Source organism: Palaemon carinicauda, chromosome 13 (assembly GCF_036898095.1).
Source record: "Palaemon carinicauda isolate YSFRI2023 chromosome 13, ASM3689809v2, whole genome shotgun sequence".
In the NCBI taxonomy this organism is placed as follows: domain Eukaryota; kingdom Metazoa; phylum Arthropoda; class Malacostraca; order Decapoda; family Palaemonidae; genus Palaemon; species Palaemon carinicauda.
The window spans coordinates 132233672-132257363 of NC_090737.1; the positions used below are offsets into that span (position 1 = coordinate 132233672).

The 23692-nt window shown below is 38.0% G+C and overlaps 1 long non-coding RNA gene across 3 annotated transcripts in view; it reads left to right on the forward strand.

Annotated features, from left to right (window-relative positions):
• LOC137652438 (uncharacterized) overlaps positions 1-23692 on the forward strand; it is a 57845-nt gene that overhangs the window by 25484 nt on the left and 8669 nt on the right. The window contains exon 1 of one of the 3 annotated variants that reach the window (XR_011046284.1): positions 8366-8472. The exons of the other annotated variants lie outside the window; for them this stretch is intronic. This is a non-coding gene — a long non-coding RNA (uncharacterized lncRNA). Of the gene's footprint in view, positions 1-8365; positions 8473-23692 lie in introns of those variants that run through there. 3 annotated transcript variants of the gene reach the window in all.

Consider the following 23692-nt stretch of genomic DNA (forward strand, 5'->3'; position numbering starts at 1 on the left):
ATGACGAAGATATTGATAAATAGTGTGTCTATATAATTACAATGAAAGGGATTATAAAGAGCTAGAATATATAAAACAAAATAGAATTATATTTAAATTCATGTTTCAATACGCATTTAACATACCGATCAATATTATTTGTGAATCATTCAAGTTCGATTAGGAAAATGATAAAATTTCAAATAGGACTCTTTTGATATTTTGTTTATATCTATATTTTCATTTTGAGTCACTGTTTTACTAATATATTCAAAATATTGATATAATAACATTCAGAAAATATAACAATGAAACGACTGCAACTGACGGTTAAGTGATTTTAAAAGATGAAAATTAAGATACAACTGTTATAGCTGTTTTGGGCAATTGTCTTCTATTTTTTCCATGGAAATTTGTCCATATCTTTACTTCTGACTTCTCCAAAGACAAGAAGTCAGTTCTCTCCGACTCGACTTCGAGTTAACATGTAGCTGACTAAGAGTCAGCTGCATGGCTGGGGAAAACTTTCCCAGGCAAAAATTTCTCTATTGTGTGGTGTTCTGTTTGCTGTAAGTATAATTCGTGAATGCATATTGCTAATGTCAGTGATTAGTTAAGTTAGACTATAAATTAGAGGACTTTAGTTGTTGTTTTACATCTATTATCTACCGTGTTGGTTGTAGATTGTCTCTGCTTGTGTGAACCTGATTGTGAATCTGTTGGGTGGTTCATTTTGTGAGTTTGTTTGATTGATTAAAAGTTCTATTCATATCGAGTGAGCTTTTTTTAACTATATTCTCTAGCCTTCTATTTCTCTAATTTATTACCTGATTGTCCAGACAATTACTCATTAATATGTCCCTGGCTAAACAATTAATTTCTTAAACTAGTCATGGTGTAAATAGTGCTTGGATGCTCTCGGAACTGTTTAGTGTGCATTCATCAAATTAGTCTTGAGGCTGCTAATATATCTTGCATATTATTAGGGTTTCACTTTTTATTTCGGCATGTTTTAATGCAAAGTTTATTACATAGGAACAAATTACTGCCACAGTATAACGTTGCGTCTTTATTTAGCTTTATTCTGCAAACTGCGTTACAGCCTCTACTTGCTATTGAAATTCCTATTCAAATAAAAGGTATAAAACTCCAGTCTAGACCATTGCACAACACTTTCAATCAATCTTGTAAATGGTACTTTACCAACATTTCGAGAGTTTCTTGCAGAATTAAGGAAACCGCAATATGGAGAGTTTTTTTTTCAATGAGCCGTTCTACTTCTCTCGTACTAGTAAGCTTGTCAATACTATAAATTTCTTTTGCAGAGGATTGTGTATCTTTTAGTGCTTTGTCTCCAGTGGTATGTAGTAGAGCTTTGTCACACGAACGATCTCTTAATACTAAAGTCGGCACTTGGAACCACAGGTGGGGCAAATAGTGTCGCTTTCGCACACGTAATCTTGGCAGAACTTTATCATTCTTTCGATAATATCAGAATAGTGCTGAAAAATAATCTTTATAATTTAAATAACACTTTAGACAAGAACAGAAAATCCAGACTTTGATGTCAGTAGATGGTAAATGAGAAACCGCACCAGAAGTTTTCATAATCCTCTACGGCTCTCAAGACTGAAAAATAGCGGTAGAGATTTGTGTGCAGTGTCAAGTGTTCAGTTTCTTAGTAAAACTGTCTCCTTATTTGTTTATTCATGTGATTCTAGTTTTAAAATGTCAGTCTTCTAAGTAAAATGTTGTTTAGTTTCTTACTATAACTGTCGCCTTATGGGTTTAGTCACGTGATTCTAGTTTTAAAATGCTAGTCCTAAGTAAATTTTAGTTCGGTGTATTAGTGAAAATATTGCCATATTGGTGTAGTCACTTGATTCTAGTTTTAAAATGCGAGTCCCAAGTAAAATGTTAATAATCATTATTGGTTATGAACTATGACTTTTGGTGACCTTATTTCTACGTAGAATAGTCTGCAGTAATGACTTAATCTCTTTTTAACATGAGAGGTGAGTCTGAAGAGCAATTTTGAGATGCATAAAAGTCGAGGGACTTGGTTTGTTTGGAGGTGGGTTTAATATTTATTTTTAAACCACTTCTAAATTCTGCGCCGGTTCTGATTTATGTATCCAACTGCGCCTTGGACTTAGTGAAAGCACTGTAACTTAACTTGCTAGCGGAGCTATTGTATAGAATTTGCCGTTTAGACTTTTTGAAGCCTAAAACTGAAGAGCTCTTGGATGCATCCTTTATTAAATATTTAACTCAAAATTTTCTGTTACGTGCCTACTACTCTTACTGGTATTCATTTCGACATTCTGTATTGATAGTTAAAATTATAGCATAATAAAGGTCAATTGTCGGTATATCGGGAGAACATTGTTTATTGACATTATGGTGATTTGATTTTAATAGTTAATTATTACTTCCAGGTTATATTTTAAATAAATCTGTTAATTTAGAACTTTGTATTTTAATTGGTAATTAGTGGCTAGCTTTGTGACCTTGCACTACAACCTTTTACTTTTTTCAGGTCCAGACTTTGTTCAACAAGGTATTGGTAGCAGATTCTTCCAGCAAATGCTCAGAAGTGTTCTTCTAGACTTCAAAGAACCGAAAGGCTGCAAGGTTTTAAAGATTGGCAGGCTCTCTTAAATACATGGATCCTTACTTCGGGAACATTGCAACCCTGCCTGTTACCTTTAGCGCAGGGTTCTTGGAGACTCCACAATAATACAGTTAAATGTTTGTACTGGTTTTATGTAAGGTTTAGGTTAGTTCATTGCAAAATCTTTGAATGTATAAATTTCAGTTTGCGTGCGAGATGGTGCATGTGAAATTTCTTTAGGAATTTAAATTTTAAGATTTTGCAACATTTTTAGGACTAAGGATGAAGTTAGGGTTCAAGGTAGGACTTTCTAACACTGTTCAGGTTCTCGGTTACCCCTGCTAGTAATGGGAAAACCTGACTGAATGAGCTACTGAATAGTGACTGGTTAATGTTAGTTTTTGTATAAATTTTTTGGCGTAAATTTTAAAACTGGGCGATTACGGAAACCAGTTAATTTTTGTTCAAATTTAGAAGTTTTGTATATTTTTCTTTCTGCACTGGGCCTTCTGGATGTAATGTTTGTTCAATGTTTAATGTCATTGTTTCTGTTGCATAAATTTTTCTATTTACTTAATATAATGGTTCCAATAAGTTATTCTAATTTCATATCTACGACAGTATTACGTGCATTATAAAGTCTCCTTTAATTTTTTATAAATTCGCGTAGCTTTCATATATAAATTTTGATCTCCTTAAGGCTAATATAAATCTGCGCAGCAGTATTAGCCTTCTTGAGACCCTTTTGGTATTATGATGAAACTTTCCCTTACCCCCTGTGTAAAGGATCAGTTTTAACAGATTTTTTTGTCGAAATTTAGTTTATAGGTATTTTGATAGTAATTTTGCTCTTTTAACTGCACAACATATTTTAAACTTTATATATCTTCGATCGGTGATTATTCAGAAAGCTTTGTGGAAGAAGTAACTTTAATCTTCATTAACCTGTCACCTAATAAGGATCTGTGTTGTAATTCTAGGTAGGAGAATTGTAACACCAGGCTTAGCTAGTCCGAAAGTTTGAAACTAGTAGGAAGCTTTGCATCACATCCAAATCATTGGATGTTAATTATGTAAGTCTAAATTAGAGACAAGGCGCAAGTGATGACTGAATCTTTGCTGTTCCGAAAGTTTAAACTAGTAGGCTTTGCACCATATCCAATGTATTGGATATCATAACTAGTAATTCTAGAGATTTTTCCAGAATATGTCATGAGACCTGGCTAATCCGAAAGTTGAAACTAGTAGGAGGCCTGAGCCCTGTCCACACAATCGAGCATGCCCGACGGGCAAACAGTGATACCAGACCACATTCGTTAGTAAGAATGAGTGTTAATATTGTCAGAGGCGGGGAAAACCACAGACAGGGATATGGCATCATACTTGTTGCCAGATCACTGCCTTTACTTTTCCTGCTTCTGACTTCAACAACCCTCATTTTCACAAACTATTGTGCCCTGGCATCATTGTTTGCCCGTCGTGCATGCTCGATCGTGTGGACAGGACTTTTAGTCTGATTTACAATGTATATTAGGTAAGAAGAAAAAGAAAAAGAATCTTTAAACAAGATTTAGTAGTACTTTTATTGTAAACTTTCAGGAGCTCATAAATATTTTTTATAAATAAGTGAAGTCAAATAAAAAAACACTAACCACTTACTAGTATTATGATTCCTTGTGTGTATAATGGCCCAAAGATCTATGTCTACCTGAGGTTTAAGTATAATATTCTAACCTTTAAGTAGAGTAAAAGTAGAGTAAAAGTAGAGTAAACTATCTCAAATCTATGTTGGTACAGAAACTAGCCCAGTTTGGACATCTTGCAAGACTCCTCGGCCCCAAACTATACGGAAACATTACGGAAACATTACCAAACCTTTCTTGAGTTTTGAGTAATAAATATTTTAATGTAATTTGGTGTAGTCTTGAAAAAGTCTGGGGACAAATAAATCTTAATTTATCAAAATTTTCTGGAGTTTCATGCATTCAATGGCACCTGGTAATGTTGTGGAAATCCACCCGGAACCGGTTGTTAAAAACCTTTCGACTTTTATATAATAAAATAAAGCTTTTGAACTCTAAAATTTCATTTTGAATCCAATGAAAATAGTTTGGGCGGCAATAATAACCAGCTTATTACCATTGTTGTATCTTTAGCAATAAAAAGCAATTTTGCTTAGCTCTATATCAAGATCTTAATTTATCGGAATGTAACTATGTTATTGTAATTAAATTTGGACAGTCCCCTTCCATACGATGGCAAATGCATGGCGGGCAGTCACTAAATTTTGTTGTATGGGTTACGAAGAGTGTAGATGAAGCCATAGACTATAAAACTCTGGTAAACCATCGAAGGGTACTTTGCTCTCTGCTCGACGTATGGCCTGGTAAAGTCTTAGTTCTGATTGTCTAATTCCAGCCTGAAACTGTTTGATATGGAAAGTTTCAAAGCAACAGAATAATGTGCAAATCAGGAGTGCCCACCCTGCATTTGCAGCCTGTGGGGAAGGGGTTTAGAAATTTTTCTTCTTAAAGCAGTTAAGTTGAGAAAAACCGTAATTAAGCAGGGAATGGAAATAGTCACCTGGAGCGTGGGTCCAAATTGCTTGGGAAAGGGTTGATTGTTCAACTGGGTAGTCCCTGGTGGAGACCTTTTACTAAAACATTTTGATAAGAGCAAACTATCTCTCTAGTTTCTGTAGTTATAGCAAGGAAGGAAACTTTTAGGCATATGATTCCAGAAGTAAAATCGTTTTTGGTTAACATTAACCTGTTTACTTGGCATTTTCCTTGAGTACCATCTGCATGGTAGCAAGTTTTAGTTTTAAGTTTTATATACTTAGGTATATCCTTGGATATTTGTGTTTTTCTGAAATTTGAGCCTCTAACACTAGAGGGGCAAATTCAGGTTGGTCACTCAGATTTGACTGGAATTCTCGGTTACCAGATCGAGCAGTCTATTAAGTCATCTACACCCTTGATCACTCACCATATACCACATAATTGGTAAAGGCATATCCAAACTACAGAGTAAGTCCGAGGGAAAAAGTGATACCAGATCTCATTGGGTAAGCAGAACGAGGAATGTCAAGAAGTGGGCAAGGATCTGGCAACAACAGTGCAACCGGATAGAGTAGCCCACAATCTCTGCTCGTTCAGCTGACAAAGACTGGCGGGCAAAAAGAACACAGCAGACACCAATAGTATATATATGATTTCTAATGGAAAATAATTACTGAAGTATTCAAATTGCAAAGAAAAGTGCTTTCCAGCCACTTTACACACATTAAGAACCATATTCTATAAAATAATGTTAATAAATATTCAAAACTTTTGTTGCTTCCAAACTCATTCACTAAACTTTTCTGTCTGCTATATAAAATATTATAAAAAAATCTTGTGTTTTCTAACTCTTATCCTACAAAAGGGTACCTTCATGGTCTTTTTAATATAAATCTACAAAAATATTTCAATCATAATTTGAGTAACAAATCTAATCAGAGAATAAGACACATTAATATCTCTATCGATAATGAAAAAACTAAATTTACAAACTACTAAAATTGGCAATAGGAGAAATTGCTTGAAAATCCTGAATTATGGGCATAGACGAGAGAGAGAGAGAGAGAGAGAGAGAGAGAGAGAGAGAGAGAGAGAGACTGGTATTTTGATATGAAAATTGAGCAGTATTATGTGAATATGCTTCGAATGGTAATATTTCGTGTAATGAAGCAACTCCCAGAATACTAACAAGATCTTTTTGTAGAATATGGCATAGAGGCAAAACCTGAAGAATGGGAGCCAGGAGTGTTGGTAAAAATGGCAAAAAATAGGGGAGATCTGACTGATTGCAATGTTTACAGAGGCATCACAATTATGTCAGATGTCATGAAAATATATAGTATGCTCCTTCTAAAGAGACAAGAGAAAAAGATTGATGAAATGCTGAGAGATGAAAAAGCAGGATTTAGAAAAGTTTCAAGTTGTACTGACCAATTTTCATTTTAAGACATGTACAGCAATATGTAAATTATAGAATCCATTTTTGATGGCACTTATGGACTATGAAAAGGCATTTGATAGTATGCAACAGACAATTTTGAGGAGTCTTGCTTTATTATGGAGTTCCTCTTAAACATGTAAATTTGATCGTTTGTTCATGAACATAAGTGTAAAGTTAATGTTAGTGGAGTCCTATCTAATGACTCTCGAGTGAACAGTGAAGTACTTCAGGGGAATACGTTGTCACCTATGTTGTTTATGCTCCTCATGGATTTTGTGATGCAGAGAACAGTTGGGAATGGCAGAGGAAGATTGGACTGGATTGGTAACAGGAAATTACCTGACCTAGAGTATGCTAATAATGCTTTCCTTATTAGCAGAACACCACAGGACTTGCAAAACTTCCTTACCAGAATGCATGAAATATCACATGAGGTTGGGCTCAAGATAAATAGAGGAAAGACAGAGATAATGACAACGGATTATGCAATGGAAGATAAAATATCATTGGAAGGAGGGATGATTAATAAGGTGGAATAAAGGGAAGATGAAATTTCATTTTAAAGAGAAAGAATTAATGAGGTAGAATCAAGGGAAGATAAAATATCATTGGAAGGAGAAATGATTAATGATGTGGAATCATTTAGATATTTAGCAACTTTGATCTCTAATACGTGGTCTTTAGAATTTGTGTTTAATGAAAGATTGATAAAAGCAAATCAGAGTATGGCTAGGTTAAGTAAAATCTGGAAACTAAATCGCCTGAAATTGCATAAAAAATCATGCTATATATCAGTTCATTGAGATCGTTGTTACGGTGTGTTCATGAGTCGTTGCATGACAATGAAGAAATATCAAACAGATTCTGTAGAATTGTGAACAAAGTCCTCAGGAGAATGTTGGTAGTTAGATGGTAGGAGAGGATTAGAAACAAAACTATAAGAGAGATTACTAGAATGCCATATGTGTATGAGATCATGGTGAGGGGCAGATGGAGATGGTATGAGCATGCTCTTTGCTCTCCCCAAGAGAGATTAGTTCACCAAACTTTCAACTGGGCTCCACAAGGCACTAGAAGAGTTGGGAGACCCAGTCCTACATGGCTGAGGACTAGGAAGCGTGAAGTAGGAGAAGATGAATGGAGACATTGATTTAAAAGCTCAAGATAGAGATGGTAGGCGAAATCTAACCGAGGCCCTTTGCGTCAATAGGTGTAGGAGATGATGACGATGATTTTGATAAATAGTGTGTTTATATAATTACAATGAAAGGGATCATAAAGAACAAAAAATATATAACAAAATAGAGTCATATTTAATTCCATGTTTCACTACGCATTTAACAAAACCAATCACTATCATTTGTGATTTATTAAAGTTCGATTAGGAAAACTGTAAAATTTCAAATATGATTTGTTCCTATCATATATATATATATATATATATATATATATATATATATATATATATATATGTATATATATATATATATATATATATATATATATATATATATATATATATATATATATATAAATATATATTCAGTTTTTAGTCACCTGTTTTATATATCCGTTTAAAATAGGAATATATTAAAATTTAGGAAATATAACTATGAAACTACTGCAACTGACGGTTAAGTGAATTTGAAAGCTGAAAAAAGGAAGATACAACTCTTATAGCTGTTTTTTGCAATTGTCTTCCTATTCTGTCCTTAGAAATATGCCCATGTCTTTACTTCTGACTTCTCTAAAAACAAGGTAGTCAGTTCTCTCCGGCTCGACTTCGAGTTAACATGTAGCTGACTAAGAGGCAGCTGCATGGCAGGGGAAAACTTTCCCAGGCAAATATTTCTCTATTGTGTGGTGTTTTATTTGCTGTAAGTATAATTCGTGAATGCACATTAATTTCGTTGATTAGTTAAGTTAAACTTGATAAAATAGAAGGCTTAGTTGTTGTTTTACATCTAATATCTACTGTGTTGGGTGTAGATTGTCTCTGCTTGTGTGAACCTGATTGTGAATCTGTTGGGTTGTTCATTTTTTGTGTTTGATTGAGTATAAGTTCAATTAATTCATATCTAGTGAACTTGGATTTAACTATATGCTCTAGCCTTCTAATTCACTACCTAATTGTCCAGACAATTACTCATTAATATCAGTCCCTGGCTAAACTGTCAATTCAAAGGCAGCTAATGTCCTGCATATTATTAGGGTTTTACTCTTTATTTCAACATATTTTAATGCAAAGTTTATTACATAGGAACAAATTACTGCCACAGTATAACGTTACGTCTTTATTTAGCTTTACTCTGCAAACTGCGTTATAGCCTCTACTTGCTATTGAAATTCCTATTCAAATAAAAGGTATAAAACTCCAGTCTAGACCATAATTGCACAACACTTGCATCAATCTTGTAAATGTACTTTGCCAACATTCAAGAGTTTCTTGCAGAATTAAGGAAACCATAATATGGAGTTTTTTTTCAATGAGGTGTTCTACTTCTCTCGTACTAGTAAGCTTTGTCAATACTGCAAATTTCTTTTGCAGAGGTTTATGAGTATCTCTTAGCGCTTAGTCTATGAAGGTTAGCTTTAATTAATATTGTCTCCAACGGTATGTAGGAGAGCTTTGTCACACGAACGATCTTTTAATACTACAGTCGGCACTTGGAACCACAGGTGGGGTATTAGTGTCGCTTTCGCTACTAGTAACGCGTAATCTTGGCAGAACTTTTATCATTCTTTCGATGATATCAGAATAATGCTAAAAAATAATCTTTAACTTAAATAATGCTTTAGACAAGAACTTGGGAGAAAATCAAGAATTTGCTGTTAGTAGATGGTAAATGAGAAAACCGCACCAGAAGTTTTCATAATCCTCTCCGGCTCTCAAGACTGAAAAATAGCGGTAGAGATTTGTGTGCAGTGTCAAGTGTTCAGTTTCTTAATAAAACTGTCGCCTTATTTGTTTACTCACGAGATTCTAGTTTTAAAATGTCAGTCCTCTAAGTAAAATGTTGTTTAGTTTCTTACTAAAACTGTCGCCTTATTGGTTTAGTCACGTGATTCTAGTTTTAAAATGCGTCCCAAGTAAAATGTGAATAATCATTATTGGTTATGAACTATGAGTTTTGGTGACCTTATTTCTACGTAGAATAGTCTGTAGTAATGACATAATCTGTTTTTAACTTCATAGCTAGAGTCTAAAGAGTAATTTGAGATATATAATAGTCGAGGGACTTGCTTTTTTTCAATATTAAACTTACCCGATAATCATGTAGCTGTCAACTCCGTTGCCCGACAGAATTCTATGGAGGGATACGCCAGCTATCACAATACTAGAAAGGGGTGTACTCACCAGCGCCACCTGTGGCCAGGTACTACAGTACTTCTTGTTGACACCTCCTCAATTTTTCCTCTGTCGTGCTTCCGGCAAGACGTTCTGGGATACGCTTATGATCTTGGAGTATTTTCACGGCTTTTGGTGAAGTATTTCTCTCAGATTTCGGCTGTCGCTTTACTGGAAAACTTCTATATTAGCTTAGATAGCTATTATTTAGTCCTGATTAACGGTTAACGATCTTTTTGCTTGATTTGGAATCCCCACTTGGCTAATTCTTTTGATTCAAGATGTCTGACATTTCACAAGCCCCTCCACATAGACGATGTAGGTCTTGTAATAGGCGTATTCCGAAGGCCTCGGTAGATCCTCACACCGCTTTTTCTGACTGTAGGGAAAGGCCCTGTCAGTTAGAAGATCGATGTGAGGAATGCGCCGGACTTTCGGAACTTGATTTTGTCCGATTTCTTAAGTATTCAACCAAGTTAGAGAGAGAGAGAGTTAGGAGGAGTTCTTCTCGCTCTTCACTTTTTTCCTCACCTCATGATCCCCTACCTTTTCCTCCCCCTGTAGTGGCTACCCCCGAACCTACTATTTGCCCTCAACCTGATATGTCTGTTGTTTTGCGTGCCATTCAGGCTTTAGGCGACAAAGTAGAGTCAGTGGTTAGTGATCATAAGTCTCTTATGGCCGAAGTCAAGGAACTTAAGGTCAAGAGTGCAGTGGGTGGTATTAGTGCCAGTGCTATGACGAGTGCTAGTGTCAGTGCAGTGCCAAGTGCTAGTGTCAGTGTCAGTGTGGTGCGTGAGGGTACTTCTGTGCGTGCCAGTCGTCCTCCCAGTCCGGGACCTCTTGCAAGCTCCCAAGCCCAGGGGAGAAGCAATGTCGAAGGGCAAAAGGGTTCGGCAGGCCTTGATCGGCGCACAGAAGTATCCTCGGTGGTTGCGGGCGTGTCTTCTAGAGACCGTCACTCCCACCTGCAGACGATTGAGCCCGTCTTTTACTCTTCTGCTGAAGAGTTGTCAGGCAAGAAACGTTGGACTCAGGTCTCAAGACCACTCAAGCGCAGAGTCCAGACCTCAAGAGCTCAACCTGGCTGCAGTCATTGGATCAGCTCTGACTCGCCGCAGTCATCAGTTGAGTGCACTCCTCCTAAGAGGAGTAAGGTACTGCCGCAACAGATCTCTGCTGTTAAGGCTTTACCTCAGCAGACCTTAGTGTCTGCAGACCCCAAGTTGACTCTACTGCAGTCCATGCAGTCACAACTGGCGGTCTTGATGCGTGAGTGTCAGGCTGAGAAGGTTACACCTCCTCCTGCGATCGCTCCGCCTAACCGCAGTACTGCCTGCCAGGCGTACGATGTTGAGGCTCCTCAGGATACCTTAGCACGTTCTGAGTTGACTGTTTCCAGTGGTGTGCAGCTCCCTCCGCCTTCCTTAAGGCAACCTCAGCAATGGGAACAGGAAGCTTATTCCTTACTTCCTCCGCTTCCACTTGCAGTTCCACCAGTGAGGCAACACTCTTTTGAGGTACAACAACCTCTCCCATCCATGAGTCAGACTCCTCAGCTCTCGCTGCAGCGACCTCAACCCTCCTCAAGGCAAGCACCTCAACACCTTAGCCTTGCGCCTCAGGAACCTCAACTCGCGAGACAATTACTGCGTTCTGCGCAGCCTCTACCTCATTGCTCACAGCTCACACCTCGGGAACCTCAACTCGTTCCTCAGGAACCTGCTACTGCGCATCCACCAACCTCATAGCAAGCGCAACTCTTGAGTTCAGACACTCATGCCAGGAGTCAGCCCCCTCCACCCATGCGCCTACCTTCTGCTACTTCTTTGGATCAGCCTTTGCAGCCTGAGCCTCAGGTGTTCCCTCAACAGAGACTTGAGGAGGAAACCACAAGTGTTTTTGTTCCAGCTCGTGCTGATTCTGCTGTTCAGCATACCTTACCGATCTCTTCGCTACACTCTGGTGATGAGGTTTCTGATGATGAGGCTGCACACCTGGATCCCTCATCAGACGTGGATGAATCCAAGTCTTCTCCGCCTCCTATTGACTTTCGTAAGGTCTTGGCTCTTTTAAGAGAGGTATACCCAGACCACTTTGTCTCTGCTATCCCCCGCTCTCCGCCATCTGAGTTTTCGCTGGGCATGCAGCCAGCTAAGTCTACGTTTACTAAGCTCGTCTTAGCAAGGTCCTCTAAGAGAGCGTTAAGGATTTTAGGGGAGTGGTTGCAGTCTAAGCAACAACTTGGAAAGACTTCCTTCATGTTTCCTCCGACTAAGCTCACCTCTAAAGCGGGCGTTTGGTTTGCCACAGGAGAGGAACCAGGCTTGGGAGTACCTGCCTCTGCCCAGGCTGACTTCTCAAGTCTGGTAGACTCTCCTCGTAGAAGAGCAATGAGGCGCTCTAAGGTTTGCTGGACCTTCTCAGACCTTGATCACTTTCTGAAAGGTGTTTTTAGAGCATTTGAGATGTTCAATTTCCTAGACTGGTGCCTGGGGGCCCTTAGCAAGAAGACCTCCCCTGCGGACAAGGACTCTGCCATGCTCTTGATGTCCTGCATGGATAAGGCCATTAGGGATGGATCTGGCGAGCTTGCTTCGATGTTTGTGTCAGGGGTTCTTAAGAAAAGGGAGCAGCTTTGTACCTTCCTTTCCTCCAGCATCACACCTTGTCAAAGGTCTCAACTCCTTTTCGCTCCGCTCTCGAAGTTCCTTTTTCCCGAAGAGCTTGTTAAGGACTTGTCTGCGGCCCTGATACAAAAGGACACCCATGATCTTGTGGCCTCATCGGCTCGGAAGACTAAGGTTGCTACCTCAGTCCCCAGGACTTATCGCACCCCAGTGGCTGATACCCCTGGCACGAGGTTTATTCCGCCCTTTCGTGGTAGAGCCCCCAGCCGAGGAAGCTCCCGTCCAGACTCTTCCAGGAGCAAGTCTAGGAAAGGTTCCAAGGCTTCTAAAGGAAAAAACTGACTCTCAACATCTCCAGACAGCAGTAGGAGCCAGACTCAAGATCTTCTGGGAAAAGAGAGGTGCAGACGCCCAGTCTGTCAGTTGGCTGAGGGAGGGTTACAGGATACCATTCTGCCGCAAACCCCCTCTGACCACATCTCCCATCAACCTCTCTCCCAACTACAAAGAAAAGGACAAGAGGCTAGCGTTGCACCAGGAGGTGTCGCTCCTTTTACAGAAGAAGGCAGTGGTTATAGTCCGGGACCATCAATCCCCGGGCTTCTACAACCGTCTTTTTCTGGTGGCCAAGAAGACAGGAGGTTGGAGACCGGTGCTGGACGTCAGCGCGCTCAATGCTTATGTCACCAAGCAGACGTTCACGATGGAGACGACGAAGTCGGTCCTAGCAGCGGTCAGGCAGGAGGACTGGATGGTCTCGTTGGACCTGAAAGATGCTTACTTTCACGTTCCTATTCATCCAGACTCCCAACCTTTCCTGAGATTCGTTTTTGGAAAGGTTGTCTACCAATTCCAAGCCCTGTGTTTTGGCCTAAGCACAGCTCCTATGGTGTTTACGCATCTGATGAGGAATATAGCAAAATTCCTCCACTTATCGGACATCAGAGCCTCCCTTTACTTAGACGACTGGCTGTTGAGAGCCTCCACGAGTCGTCGCTGTCTGGAGAATCTCAACTGGACTTTGGACTTAATCAAAGAACTGGGTCTGTTAGTCAACCTAGAAAAGTCTCAGCTCATTCCCTCCCAATCCATTGTGTACCTGGGAATGGAGATTCGGAGTCAGGATTTTCGGGCTTTTCCATCGGCCCCAAGGATAAGCCAAGCCCTAGATTGCATCATGAGCATGCTGAAGAGGAGCAGTTGCTCGGTGAGACAGTGGATGAGTCTCACAGGGACCCTTTCATCGCTGGCCCTGTTCGTCGAGCTAGGGAGACTCCTCCTCCGCCCTCTTCAATTCCATCTTGCAGCTCATTGGGACAAGGGTTTGACTCTCGAAGCAGTCTCTATCCCAGTCACCAAAGAGATGAAGACCACTCTCTTGTGGTGGAAGACCAATCTCCTTCTCAAGGAGGGCCTATCGTTGGCTATTCAGACCCCCAATCTTCATCTCTTCTCGGATGCATCGGACTCGGGCTGGGGCGCGACCTTGAACGGACTGGAGTGCTCGGGAACGTGGAACGAGGAACAGGGAACGCTCCACATCAACTGCAAGGAGCTTCTAGCAGTTCACTTAGCCCTGTTGAACTTCAAGTCCCTCCTGCTAGGCAAGGTGGTGGAGGTGAACTCCGACAACACCACAGCCTTGGCTTACATCTCCAAGCAAGGAGGGACCCATTCGAGGAGCCTATACGAGATCGCAAGGGACCTCCTCATTTGGTCAAGAAGTCAAAACCTCGCTTTAGTCACGAGGTTCATTCAGGGCAACATGAACGTCTCAGCAGATCGCCTAAGCAGAAGGAATCTGGTCATTCCCACGGAATGGACCCTCCACAAGAGCGTGTGCAACAGACTCTGGACCTTGTGGGGTCAGCCTACCATAGATCTGTTTGCCACCTCCATGACCAAGAGACTTCCGTTGTACTGTTCCCCAGTTCCAGACCCAGCAGCAGTTCATGTGGATGCTTTTCTGCTGAACTGGTCCCATCTCGACCTTTACGCATTTCCACCGTTCAAGATAATAAACAAAGTCCTTCAGAAGTTCATCTCGCACGAAGGGACACGGCTGACGCTGGTTGCTCCCCTTTGGCCTGCAAGAGAATGGTTCACAGAGGTACTTCAATGGCTGGTCGACGTCCCCAGGACTCTCCCTCTAAGAGTGGACCTTCTACGTCAACCTCACGTAGACAGGTTGCACCCAAACCTCCACGCTCTTCGGCTGACTGCCTTCAGACTGTCGAAAGATTCGCTAGAGCTAGAGGCTTTTCGAAGGAGGCAGCCAGTACGATTGCCAGAGCAAGGAGGATATCCACTCGTAGAGTCTACCAATCTAAGTGGGAAGTCTTCCGGAGCTGGTGTAGAGCCAATGCAGTATCCTCTACCAATACCTCTGTGACCCAAATAGCTGACTTCCTATTACATCTTAGGAATGAGAGATCCCTTTCAACCCCTACGATTAAAGGATACAGGAGTATGTTGGCTTCAGTTCTCCGCCACAGAGGTTTGGACCTTTCTTCCAACAAGGACCTTCAAGACATCCTTAAGTCTTTTGAGACTTCTAAAGAGCGTCGTCTACCCACTCCAGGCTGGAACCTAGACGTAGTCTTAAGGTTCCTTATGTCACCTAGGTTCGAACCTCTCCAGTCAGCTTCCTTCAAGGACCTTACCCTCAAGACTCTTTTTCTCGTCTGCCTTGCAACAGCGAAAAGAGTCAGTGAGGTTCATGCCTTCAGCAAGAACATTGGTTTCACGACCGAATCTGCAACATGTTCTTTACAGCTCGGGTTCTTAGCTAAGAACGAACTTCCTTCACGTCCTTGGCCTAGATCGTTTGAAATACCTAGCCTCTCCAACATGGTAGGTAACGAGCTAGAGAGAGTTCTTTGCCCTGTCAGAGCTCTCAAATTTTATCTTAATAGGTCAAAACCTATTCGAGGACAGTCGGAAGCCTTATGGTGTGCCATCAAGAAACCTTCGAGGCCCATGTCCAAGAATGGGGTTTCGTATTATATAAGGCTTCTGATTAGAGAAGCCCATTCTCATTTAAAGGAGGAAGACCTTGCTTTGCTGAAGGTAAGGACCCACGAAGTAAGAGCCGTAGCTACTTCGATGGCCTTTAATAAAAACCGTTCTCTGCAGAGCATAATGGATGCAACCTATTGGAGGAGCAAGTCAGTGTTTGCATCATTTTATCTTAAAGATGTCCAGTCTCTTTACGAGAACTGCTACACCCTGGGACCATTCGTAGCAGCGAGTGCAGTAGTAGGTGAGGGCTCAGCCACTACATTCCCTTAATCCCATAACCTTTTTTAACCTTTCTCTTGAATACTTTTATTGTTGTTTTTATGGTTGTTACGGTAGGCTAAGAAGCCTTCCGCATCCTTTTGATTTGGCGGGTGGTCAATTCATTCTTGAGAAGCGCCTGGGTTAGAGGTTGTGTAGAGGTCCTTTAGTAGGGGTTGCAGCCCTATATACTTTAGCACCTTTGAGTTGATTCAGCCTCCAAGAGGAACGCTGCGCTCAGTAAGGAAGACTAACTTAAAAAAGAGGCAGAGTAACGGTTCAAGTCGACTTCCTTACCAGGTACTTATTATTTCATTGTTATTTGAGATAACTGTTATATGAAATAGGGATACTTAGCTATCCTTTAATCTTGTACACTGGTTTTCACCCACCCCCCTGGGTGTGAATCAGCTACATGATTATCGGGTAAGTTTAATATTGAAAAATGTTATTTTTATTAGTAAAATAAATTTTTGAATATACTTACCCGATAATCATGATTTAATTGACCCTCCCTTCCTCCCCATAGAGAACCAGTGGACCGAGGAAAAATTGAGGAGGTGGCAACAAGAAGTACTGTAGTACCTGGCCACAGGTGGCGCTGGTGAGTACACCCCCTTCTAGTATTGTGATAGCTGGCGTATCCCTCCATAGAATTCTGTCGGGCAACGGAGTTGACAGCTACATGATTATCGGGTAAGTATATTCAAAAATTTATTTTACTAATAAAAATAACATGTTTGGAGGTGTGTTTAATATTTATTTTTAAAACATTTCTAGACCCAGCGCCGGTTTGATTTATGTATCCAACTGAACCTTGGACTTCATCTTTTTAGTGAAAGCACTTAAACTTTATAACTTGCTGGCGGAACTGTTTTATAGAATTACCATTTAGACTATTTGAAGTCTAAAACTGAAAAGCGCTCAGATGCAACCTTTATTAAATATTTGGTAACTCAAAACTTATAGCTTAAAATAGGGCAATTGTCGGTATACCAGGATAACATTGTTTATTGACATTATGGTGATTTGATTTTAATAGGAAAGTACTTCCAGGGTTATATTTGAAATAAATCTGTATTTAGAACTTAGTATTTTAATTGGTAATTAATGGCTTGTGTTGTGACCTTGCAATACAACCTATTACTTCTTTTTCAGATCCAGACTTTGTTCAACAAGGTATTGGTAGCAGATTCTTCCAACAAATGCTCAGAAGTGTTCTTCTAGACTTCAAAGAATCGAAAGGCTGCAAGGTTTTAAAGATTGGCAGGCTCTCTTAAATACATGCATCCTTACTTCGGGAACATTGCAACCCTGCCTGTTACCTTTAGCGCAGGGTTCTTGGAGACTCCACAATAATACGGTCAAATGTTTGTACTGGTTTTATGTAAGGTTTAGGTTAGTTCATTGCAAAATCTTTGAATGCATAAATTTCAGTTAGCGTGCGAGATGGTGCATGCGAAATTTCTTTAGGAATTTAAATTTGAAGATTTTGCAACATTTTTAGGACTAAGGAAGAAGTTAGGGATACTAACACTGTTCAGGTTCTCGGTTACCCCTGCTAGTAATGGGAAAACCTGACTGAATGAGCTACTGAATAGTGACTGGTTAATGTTAGTTTTTGCATAAATTTTTTGGCGTAAATCTTAAAACTGGGCGATTACGGAAACCAGTCCATTTTTGCTCAAATTTAGAAGTTTTGTAGATTTCTCTTTTTTTTTCTGCACTGGGCTTTCTGGATGTAACGTTTAATTTTCAATGTCGGTTTCTATTGCATAAATTTTTCCTTTTACTTGATATAATGGTTCCAATAAGTTATTTAAATTCAGTATCTACGGAAATATTATTACACTTATTATAGTCTCTTAATTTTCTTTTTTTATAAATTAGTGTGTTTCATTGTTTAAATTATTTTGATCTCTCTAAGGCTAATATAAATCTGCCCAGCAGTATTAGCCTTCCTGAAACCCTATCAGTATTATGATGAAACTTTCCCTTATCTCCTGTGTAAAGGATCAGTTTTAATTTAAAAAATTTTAGCTAAATTTAATTTGAAATTCATTGTTACTTTTAACTGCACCAAAAAAAAATATAAATTCCCTTTATAAACATTTGATTGGAGAGATTTCTGAAAGCTTTGTGGAAGATGTAACTTTAACCTTCATTAACCTGTCACAGAATCAAGAACTAGTTTTGTAATTCCTGATGAGAGCGTCGGCACCGCCATGCTTGGCAAGTCCGAAAGTTTAAATGAGTAGGAGGCTTTGCATGGAGTCCATGTATTGGACATTAGTTATGTAAATCTAAATTATTGACATAGACTCGAGAGTGAGACATAAAACTTGGCTGGTCCGAAAGTTGAAACTAGTAGGAGGCTTTGCACCATATCCAATGTATTGGATATTATGACTAGTAATTTTAGGCTGGAGACTGATTCCAGAATGAGGCATGAGACTTGGCTAGTCCGGAGGCTTTGCACCATATCCAATGTATTGGATATTATGACTAGTAATTTTAGGCTGGAGACTGATTCCAGAATGAGGCATGAGACTTGGCTAGTCCGAAAGTTGAAACTAGTAGGAGGCTTAGTCTGGATTACTATGTATATTAGGTAAGAAACTAAAGTATTAGTAGTCTTTAAACAAGATTTACTAGTACTTTAAATGTAAACTTTCAGGAGCTCATAAATATTTTTTATAATTAAATGAAGTCAAATAAAAAATCTAACCACTTATTAGTATTATGATTCCTTTGTGTATAATGTATTTAAGATCTATGACCACCTGAGGTTGAAGGACTATATTCTATTCAACTTACTCTCAAATGAGTTGGTACAGTAACTACAACGTCGTCTGGCTATCTTGGACACTCCTCAATCCCAAACTATGAGGAAACCTTACCATACTTTTTGCAAGTTTGGAGTAATGAATATTTTTCTTGTAATTTGGTCGTGAAAAAAAAATATGCGAAAAAAACATCTTATAGAAATTTTAAGTCTCCTAAATTACTTATTAAATCCAATGAAAGTATTTTGGGCTGCAGTAATAACCAGCTTATTACCACTAGAGTAGAGTATCTTGAGCAATAAAAAGCAATTTTGCTTATCTATATAAAGATCTTAATTTATTGGAATTAACGATATTATAATAATTTCATTTGGATAGTCCCCTTCCATACGAGGGCCAATGCAAGACGGGCAGTCTCTAACCAATTTTGTTGTGTGGGTTACGAAGAGTGTAGATGAGGCCATAGACATTAAACTCTTGAGCAAACCATTGAAGGGTACTTTGCTCTCTGCTAGACAATTGGGCTGGCAAAGTTGAGTTTGCTTGATTGTCTACTTCCAGCCTGAAACTGTATGATCTGGTAACCGTTTCAAAGCAAAAGAATAATGGGCTAATCAAGAGTGCCTGCCATGCAATTGCAGCTTGTGCGGAAGGGGCCTAAAAAGTTTTTCCTAATATTAATGCAGATATGTTGAGAAAAACAGTGACTGCAGAGAATGGAGATAGTCACCTGGAGCGTGGATTCAAATTGATTTGGAAAGTGTTTGTTAAACTGTAAAACCTGGTGGAGACCTTTTACTGAAGCATTTTAATCAAGCAAACTACAGAGCTCCAGTTTCTGTAGTTATAGCCAAAAAGGAAACTTTCAAGCATATGATTCCAGAAGTAAAATCTCATTTCGTTAACATTAGCATGTTTACTTGGCATTTTCCTTGAATACCATATGCATGGTAGTAAGTTTTTGGTTTATAAGTTTAATATAATTGGGTATATCTTTGAGTCACTTGTCTTAGTCTGCAATTTGAGCATCTTCCAGAGGGGCAAATTCAGGGCGGTCACTCTGATTTGACTGGAATTCTCAGTTACCAGATCGAGCAGTCTGACTTCATCTACACCCTTGATCGCCCACCATATACCACATAATTGGTAAAGGCCTATCCACACAGAGTAAGCCCGAGGGACAGTGATACCAGATCTCATTAGGTAATGAGAACGAGGAATAATGACCTCATAAGTGGGAAAACCACAGGCAGGGATCTGGCAACAACAGTGCAACCAGATGGAATGTAGCCCACAATCTCTGCTCATTCAGCTGCCAAATATTGGCGGGCAAAACGAACACTGCAGACACCAATAGTATATATTTGATTTCCTATGTAAAATCATTACTGAAGTATTCAAATCGCAAAGAAAGTGATTTTCCGGCCACGTGCCACTTTACAGATATTAAGGTACCATATTTTATAAAATACCATTAATAAGTTAACTTTTATTTCTTCCAAAATCATTCACTAAACTTTTCTGTCTGTTATATAAAATCCTATAAAAAATCTTATGGGTTTATTAACTCTTATCCTAAAAAGGGTACCTTCATGTTTTTAACATAAATCTACAAAAATCGTTTAATCATAATTTGAGTAACAAATATAATCAGTAGAGAAGAAGCCAAATTAATATCTCAATCAGTAATGGAAAAACTAGATTTTCAAACTACTATAATTAGCAATTGAAGAAATTGCTTGAAAAATCCTGAATTATGGGCATGGAGAGAGAGAGAGAGAGAGAGAGAGAGAGAGAGAGAGAGAGAGAGAGAGAGAGAGAGAGAGGGGGGGGTATTTTGGTAAGAAAAATTAGCAGAATTATGTGAATATGCCTCAAATTGAAATATACTGAGTAGTGATACAACTCCCAGAATACTTACAAGATTATTTTGTAGAATATTACATGGAGGCAAACCCTGATGAATGGGAGCTAGCAGTGTTGGTGAAAATAGTAAAAAAGAGAAGGTGTGACTGATTGCAATATTTTCATAGGCATCACACTTACGTCAGTTGTCATGACAATATATAGTATGTTCCTTCTAAAGATACTAGAGAGAAAGATTGATGAAAAAGTAGGATTTAGAAAAGTTATGAGTTGTACTGACCAATTAAGACATGTACAGTAATATGTAAAATATACAATCCATTTTTATGGCACTTTTGGACTATGAAAAGCCCTTTAATAGTATGCACCAGACAATTTTGAGGAGTCTTGAGTTATTATGGAGTTCCTCTTAAACATGTAAATTTGATCGTCTGTTCATGAGCATAATAAGTGCAAAATAATGTTAGTGAACAGTGAAGTACTTTAAGGGAATACGTTGTCACCTATGTTGTTTACACACTTCATGGATTTTGTTATGCAGAGAGAAGTTAGGAGATGGTATGCAAAATCTAACAGAGGCCCTTTGCGTCAATAGGCGTAGGAGATAATGACAATGATTTTGATAAATAGTGTGTGTATATATAATTATAATGAAAGGGATTATAAAGAGTTAAAATAAATAACAAAATAGACATATTTAATTTAATGTTTCACTACACCTTTAACAAACCAATCACTATTATCTGTGAACTATTCAAGCTCGATTAGGAAAACTGTAAAATTTCAAATATGATTTGTTCATATATATATATATATATATATATATATATATATATATATATATATATATATATATATATATATATGTATATACATATATATATGTATATATATATATGTGTGTGGGTATATATATATATATATATATATATATATATATATATATATATATATATATATATATATATATATATATGTATTATAGCCACGAAAGGAAAGATGAAAAAGACTTGATTGGAGTTAGTACTTTCATCCACTCAGGACATTATCAAACTCAGCAATGCTGAGTTTGATAATGTCCTGAGTGGATGAAAGTACTAACTCCAATCAAGTCTTTTTCATTTTTCCTTTTATATTCATCACGTGTCAGCTTTCGTGATTTCTTCACATATATGTATATATATATATATATATATATATATATATATATATATATATATATATATATATATATATATATATATATATATATATATATACATATTCAGTTTTTAGTCACCTGCTTTATTTATACATTTAAAATAGGAATATATTAAAATTCAGGAAATATAACCATGAAATGACTGCAACTGACGGTTAAGTGATTTTGAAAGATGCAAATTAAGATACAACTCTTATAGCTGTTTCGAGCAATTGTCTTCTGTCTTGTCTTTGGAAATTTGTCCATATCTTTACTTCTGACTTCTCCAGAAACAAGGTAGTCAGTTCTCTCCGACTCGACTTCGAGTTAACATGTAGCTGACTAAGAGGCAGCTGCATGGCTGGGGAAAACTTTCCAAGGCAAATATTCCTCTATTGTGTGGTGTTCTATTTGCTGTAAGTACAATTTGTGAATGCACAATTTGTGAATGCACATTGTTAATTTCATTGATTAGAAAAGTTAGCAGACTTTAGTTGATGTACTTTATTATATGTTTGGCATTGATTGTCTCGGCTTGTGTGAACATTGTTAAGAATCTGTTGGGTTCCTCATTTTGTGAGTGTGATTTTATAAGCGCAATTCATTCATATTAACTCTTGATTTAACAATACGCTGTCGCTTTTTAAACTGTTCAGAAAGCTTACCATTTCTCTAATTCGTTACTTAATTATCCAGACAACCATTCTTTAATATCAATCCCTGACTGAACTGTTAAATTCTTAAACTAGTCTTGGTGAAAATAGTGCTTAAAATACAATCAGAACTGTTTGTAGTTCATATACTAAATAAGACTTGAGGGGACTTGTATATCTACTTATTTTTAGGGTCCTAAATTTTATATATTAACATAGTTTTTGCATTTAACTACTGCCACAGTATAATATTGTTCTACTTTAATTTAGCTTCAATCTCTAGGGTCCTAAATTTTATATATCAACAATTTTTTTGCATTAACTACTGCCACAGTATAATGTTGCTCTATTTTAATTTAGCTTCAATCTCTAGGGTCCTAAACTTTATATATCCAATATATTTTCTGCATTAACTACTGCCACAGTATAATGTTGCTCGACTTTAATTTAGCTTCAATCTCTAAATTCCGGTATAGACTCCACATGCTACAATCTCTAAATTCCGGTATAGACTCCACATGCTATTGGAATTCTCATTCAAATGATAAGGTGTGAAACATCAGTCTTGACCATTGTACTGTTAAAACTCTTTCATCTATCTTTTATATGTACTTGGCAATTATTTCAAGGGTTCTTGCTTAATTAGAGCCATTTTATGGCATTCAATTAACACTTGAGACAAGAACTTGGGAGAAAATCCTGATTTTGATGTCAAAGTAGATGGTAAATGAGGAACTGCACCAGAACTTGTTTCAAAATCCTCCACGGTTCTCAAGACTGAAAAGATAGCTGTAGAGATTGTATGCAGTGGCAAAAAAGTGTTCAGTCTCTTAGTAAAACTGTCGCCTTATTGGTTTAGTTGCGTGATTATAGTTTTAAAATGCCAGTCCCAAGTAAAATTGGTTCAGTTTATTAGTAAAACTGTCGCCTTATTGGTTTAGTCGCTTAATTCTTGTTTTAAAATGCTACTCGCAAGTAAAATGTGGATAATAATTTTTGGTTATGAACTAGGACATTTTGGTGACTTATTTCTACGTAGAATAGTCTGTAGTAATGACAATGTTTTTAACATGAAAGGGCTCGGTCTGAATAGTAATTTAAGATATATAATATTCGAGGGACAATGTTAGATATATAATATTCGAGGGACAATGTTAGCAGGTGTATTTAAAATTTTTCTTTAAGCTACTTCTAGACCTAGCGCCGGTTTTGATTTATATATCCAACTGAACCTTGAACTTCATCTTATTAGTGAAAGTACTTAAATTTCAGGCCTTGTTGGCGGAGCTATTTTATAGAATTGCCGTTTAGATTATTTGAATGCATCCTTTATTAAATATTTGGCTACCCAAAA